The sequence below is a fragment of the Sinocyclocheilus grahami genome, unplaced genomic scaffold (genome assembly GCF_001515645.1).
Source record: "Sinocyclocheilus grahami isolate Dianchi unplaced genomic scaffold, SAMN03320097.WGS_v1.1 scaffold1199.1, whole genome shotgun sequence".
NCBI lineage: Eukaryota > Metazoa > Chordata > Actinopteri > Cypriniformes > Cyprinidae > Sinocyclocheilus > Sinocyclocheilus grahami.
Window position 1 is genome coordinate 278,516 of NW_015506378.1, and position 5,908 is coordinate 284,423.

The 5,908-nt window shown below is 41.4% G+C and overlaps 2 protein-coding genes across 2 annotated transcripts in view; both read right to left on the bottom strand.

Annotated features, from left to right (window-relative positions):
• LOC107567934 (ADP-ribosylation factor GTPase-activating protein 1-like) overlaps nt 1-566 on the bottom strand; it is a 10,659-nt gene extending 10,093 nt beyond the window's left edge. The window contains exon 1 of the mRNA XM_016253735.1: nt 308-566. The gene's annotated coding sequence lies outside the window, so the exon portion shown is untranslated. The remainder of the gene's footprint in view (nt 1-307) is intronic.
• Nucleotides 75-5,908, bottom strand: part of cdk4 (cyclin dependent kinase 4) — a 26,025-nt gene continuing 20,191 nt past the window's right edge. Inside the window, exon 9 of the transcript XR_001606687.1 lies at nt 75-109. The gene's annotated coding sequence lies outside the window, so the exon portion shown is untranslated. The remainder of the gene's footprint in view (nt 110-5,908) is intronic.

A 5,908-nucleotide genomic window follows, 5' to 3' on the forward strand; every position in this document is an offset into this window, starting at 1 on the left:
CGCACACACACACACACACACACACACACACACACACACACACACACACACACACACACACACACACACACACACACACACACACACACACACACACACACACACACACCTTTCTACAGAGAGCACCCCTCATTCACACACTGACGGCTCTGAGATGCTGAACGAGCAGACTGTGTGCTATCTACACGTTACTCTCAGGATCACAGAGCTGAAGCCAGGTGCTAGTGGACTGCTCTCGGCTGACAGCCACTGATGTGTCAATAACATGATCAGATTAGTGATCGATAACCGAGCGCGAGGAGCTTACCTGCTGGGTTCGTCTTCGGCTCGGGTAATGATTATGAGGAAGAAGAGGAGGAGGAGGAGGATGATGATGGTCTCTCTTTACGCAGATCTCCTTTACTCATAAAACGTCACGTCAAGCGATTTCCATCCGAGACGAAGCGTTTCGATCTCCAACGTTTAACGCGTTAAATCACCGGTTGATCCGACTCGCCTGACCATTGATCACTGCTGCGCTGGCAGACAGCGGCATTCTGGGACATCCGCGCTGCGTCACGCCTGCGTCATCGGCGTACGTCGTGCGTCATGACGCCAGCGTCTGTGCGGAAGCAGAAAAAAATCAAATAAAAAAAATTACAAAATGAAAAATAATAATAATTTTTTTTCCCATTATTATTTTTCATTATTTATTTTTACCTGTATTATTATTTATATAATGCTGTATATTTTCTATTTCTTTTTTTGTAGTTTATGTTTGTTCAGTACCTTTATATTATATGTTGGAAATAAAAAAAAAAAGTCTGAAAAAATAAAATAAATAAAATAAAATAAAAGAGAGCGAGAGAAGCGGAGCAGCGAATCAGAATCGCTGGTAAAAACAAACATAAAATGTTTATTTAAAAAAAAAATCACAATTATTATATGTATTGCGTTTTCCCTTCGCCTTACTTAGCGCTATAACAGCCCGGCTTATTAACAGGCAAGAAAATACTGGCAATCTTTAATGTAATAACCAGCAGGGGTCAGGGATGTGCTGTTGTGGGTCATTTGATCTCTACTCACACTTTTGATCCGCTTCATTGCATAAAAACTCTGAAGTCACTGGTGATGTGGAAAAATTGAATTGATTTACATTTATTAATTTAGCAGATGCTTTAATCTACAGCATACATTTACATTTAGTCATTTAGCAGACGCTTTTATCCAAAGCGACTTACAATTGGGGGATACATAAAGCGATTCTTCTTAAGAGAGGCAAACAGACACAAGAAGTGGTTGTAATACCAAGTTCTTAGACATTGTTCAAATAAGTACACGCTAGAAAGAGAAGGAATAAATAAAGAGAGATACTTTTTTTTTAAATTTAAAAAAAAAAAATTTATGATAAAGTCAAGTAGCTTCGAAAGAGATGAGTTTTCAGCTGTCGCTTGAAAATGGTCAGGGATTCAGCATTCCGGATAGGGGTGGGAAGATCGTTCCAGCAGCCAGGAATGGTGAACGAGAATGTTCTGGAAAGTGATTTTGAGCCTCTCTGTGATGGTACCACGAGGCGTCGCTCACTAGCGGATCTCAGACTTCTGGAGGGGATGTAAATTCGTAGTAGTGAGTGGAAGTAGGCGGGTACTGAGCCTGTGGCTGTTCTATATGCAAGCATCAATGTCTGGAACTTGATTCGGGCCGCAACCGGTAGCCAGTGCAAGGAGATGAAGAGAGGTGTAACATGGGCTCTTTTGGGCTCGTTGAAGACCAGTCGTGCCGCTGCATTCTGAATCATTTGTAGAGGTTTGATTGTGCTTGATGGGAGTCCAGCCAGAAGAGCATTGCAGTAGTCCAGCCTAGAGATGACAAGGGCCTGGACAAGAAGTTGTGCAGCATGCTCCGTTAGAAAGGGCCTGATCTTTCTGATGTTGTGCAATGCAAACCTGCAAGATCGAGCGGTCTTTGCAATGTGGTCTTTGAAGGTCAGCTGGTTATCAAAAGTTACACCAAGATTTCTGACCGAAGTTGATGGGGTAATTGTAGAAGAACCTAGCTGGATGGAAAAATCATACTGTAGAGTTGGAGTGGCAGGGAAGACAAGAAGCTCAGTCTTTGCCAGGTTGAGCTGTAAGTGATATTCTTTCATCCATGCCGAGATGTCCGCCAGGCAGCTTGAGATCCGTGCAGCTACCGTTGGATCATCTGGTTGAAATGAAAGATAGAGCTGTGTGTCATCAGCATAGCAATGGTAGGAGAAGCCATGTGCCTGTATGATGGGACCCAGTGATGTTGTGTATATGGAGAAGAGGAGGGGTCCAAGAACTGATCCCTGAGGAACCCCAGTGACAAGTTGATGTGCTTTGGATACCTCCCCTCCCCAAGACACCCTGAAAGACCTACCAGTGAGATAGGATTCAAACCAGCGAAGAGGAATCCCTGTGATGCCCATTGAAGAGAGGGCAGACAGGAGGATCTGATGATTGACAGTGTCAAAAGCAGCAGAAAGATCCAGCAGAATAAGGCTGGATACAACAGGAATACAACAAAGTGATTCCCCCTAAATACAGTGTACAGTGCTAGAGAAGACACATGACATCATTAAATTATCTTGTGTCTTTGCAAATCATATATTGTGTTTGTTAATGCATATGTTTTAATCAAAGAATTGTTTAAAACAAGACATGGTTTGTCTTATTATCCGATTAAACGTTGCAGCATGGTTACAGAAAGACTCCTGCGATTTAAAAGTTAATGAAATGTTAGGTGAATGCTTTCTGGACCATCATGCACGATGTATTTAAAAAAAAAAAAACATTCCCAGAATGATCCCATTAAAAAATAAAAATCATTCAAACATTCAGTTATACAAGAAGATTATACATAAGATAAATCACATTTTACAACATAAATACAATAAACAGCACCGCAGTGGTTCATATTAAATAATATACCCCACGTCAACAAACATTAATAAATTCAGAAATGCTTATCAACCAATCTGTAGTTGTACAGTTGAACCCAACGCAGAGATTCAGACTCTCCATCTGGCCACACCTTAAATGTTTCTCAACCCTGGTCCTGGGCGCCCCCCAGCACTGCACATTTTGTATGTCTCCCTAATCTGACGCACCCATTTCAGGTCCTGGAGTTTCTTTTAATGAGCTAATGAGTTGAATCAGGTGTGTTTGATTAGGGAGACACAAAATGTGCAGTGTTGGGGGGCACCCAGGACACTGTATTAAGGGGTGAGAATTGACGTGAATCTGGTCGGAAACCGAATGCTGTGCTTAATTTTTTAATCTTTACTTTTGTAAACCTACATGAGTTGGTTATATTGCATCATGGGATTAATACGCATGCATATTAAATCACTTATTCACAAAAAACTTGAAAACATAAAATTTAGGATTTTGTTAAGGATATTAAGTTTTGTGTTTTTTCACCTACTTTGTAATTTTGTCGCCTACCTCTATATTTCATGCCATTTCTAGTATTTTTAAGGCAATAAATGGCTAGAGAATTTCAAGTGCACAATAACCATTATAACTGAACATTCAACTATATATTAACTGAGACAAGTTTAGATATGGGAGATTTGAAATGAAGGACATTAAGGTGTGTTTTTCATACAGGCACAGAGATGTCAGGTTGTTATGAAATAAGAAACGTTTTGAATGATGTTAACACTAGAGGTCGCCATGTAGCTTTACGGTGCTTTGCTACTGAGGTGGACTATGCGACCTCCAGTCTGCACTTCCATTGGTTGCCACCACATGTCGTCTCTGTCATTTTCATGAGCAGCTAAACGGATCAGTTCTAAGCAATGCTAGCGGTCAAGCTCAAAGTATACTTCGGCCGTCCGCATTCCGTTAATGTAACGTCAACTGCTTCCAGACACTATTAAATCAACATTAGGCATTTTCCACTGCAGAAACTTTTCCAGGGTCCTTGAAGTATGCTTCACGAAGCTTTACCAGCACATGAAACTGTAGCCTGGACCTGTTTTTAAATGACCAGTCAGTAGGCTTAGTGAAAACATGCTGAGCTGCTGCTTTCAGTCTGAGTAGCTGAAATGGATAGTTAAATATGTAGTTGAACCATCTGCCTAATATTGTGTAGATCCCCTTTGTGCTGCCAAAACAGCTCTGCTGTGTCAAGGCATGGACCCCACAAGACCTCTGTGGTATCTGACTGGAACCAAGACAAAGTAACATGTCAAAATGGCATCCACATGAATGCCAGGTCTCAAGGTTTCCCAGCAGAACACTGCCTCTGCCAGCCTGCCTTCCTCCCATAGTTCATCCTGCTGCCATCTCTTCCCCAGGCAAAGGACACACACTGATCTAAAAGAAAACATGATTCATTAGACCAAACTTCTTCCACTGCTCCATGGTCCAGCTGTGAACTTTCTATCATGGCCAGCATAAAGCTTTCAAAAATTTGAACTACAGTAGTTCTTCTGTGTGATCAAGTGAGACTTGGGCGCCCATGACCCTGATGCCAATTTACTGGTTGTCCTTCCTTGCACCACTTTTGGTAGGTGCAAACACTATTGCATACCGGGAACACCCAACAAGAATTGCTGTTTCGGAGATTGTCTAGCCATCACTATTTAGCTCTTATCAAAGTCACTCCGTATTTCCTGCTTCCAACACAGTGATGCAATGCAAAGTCACCTGACCTGCCAATGAAAATGGAGTCATTCCAAGTTTCCGACTCTAGCATGCATGCTATCCCCATAGCATCAGCTCTTGACGCATACAGCGCTGAAGTTTCCTTGAAGGGGAGCTCAAGAACTTCATACTGAAAAATAACAAGAGCTTGCAAATAGGGCAACATTCGGATACAATTATAAGGATATGAACTGATAATGTATTATTTCCCCAAGCAACATCACTTGGCAACACTGCTCAAAAAAGTCATGCATCATCGCCCTATAGGTTCCTATAGGTTGCTTCTATGCATACATTGAGTGTGTGTTACGGTGGAGTTTATGGCAGGGGCGTAGCCAGGGCCGGATTTACGCATAGGCATTCTAGGCAAGTGCCTTTGTTCGCTCGTCCAGGGGATGCCCAAACACAATGAAGAGATATATAATATTTTTGTTATACTATGGGCTATCTGCAACAGTAAAAGAACCAAAACCCCAGAAGACATTGAGCAAATAAATATAAAAAACAATAGTGTAAAAATGACAAACTATTTCCATGTCTTCAACCTTTATGTACAGAAAACACGCTTTCCTTCTCCCGTTCTCTCCCACAGACGCACACAGTTACTCGCGCACACACGTGGAGACGCGGACAGAAACTTCTTGTCAACATCCCGTGAATTTATCAATAAAATAGTTTCGCAGCTGAAAAGCAACATGACATTTTTCAGTAGCAAGGTTCTTGAAGCAGTTCAACTTAAAGATTTGCTATTAAAGGGGTCATATGATGTTGCTAAAAAGAACATTATTTTGTGTATTTGGTGTAATGAAATGTGTTTATGCGGTTTAAGGTTAAAAAAACACATTATTTTCCACATACTGTACATTATTGTTTCTCCTCTATGCCCCGCCTTTCTGAAACACGACGATTTTTACAAAGCTCATCGGTCTGAAAAGCGAGGTGCGTTGTGATTGGCCGAATACCTCAAGCGTGTGACGGAAATGTTACGCCCCTCACCATACTGTGATGATGCCCTGTCCGGCCGGAGCGACGAGACAAAAACATGAAAACCCATTATAAACGAGCCATTCGTTGCATCCAGTGGGGACATAATTACTGATTATAATGACTTATACTGTCTTTTTACGCGTTGCGTTGCATCGTGCTGCGTAAACATAAAATCACGTCTGCATTTGTGATCGGAGAAATCACAAACTACAAACGCTACTCTACACTGCCCAAAAAACTCATTTTAAATATATAAAATATAAAAA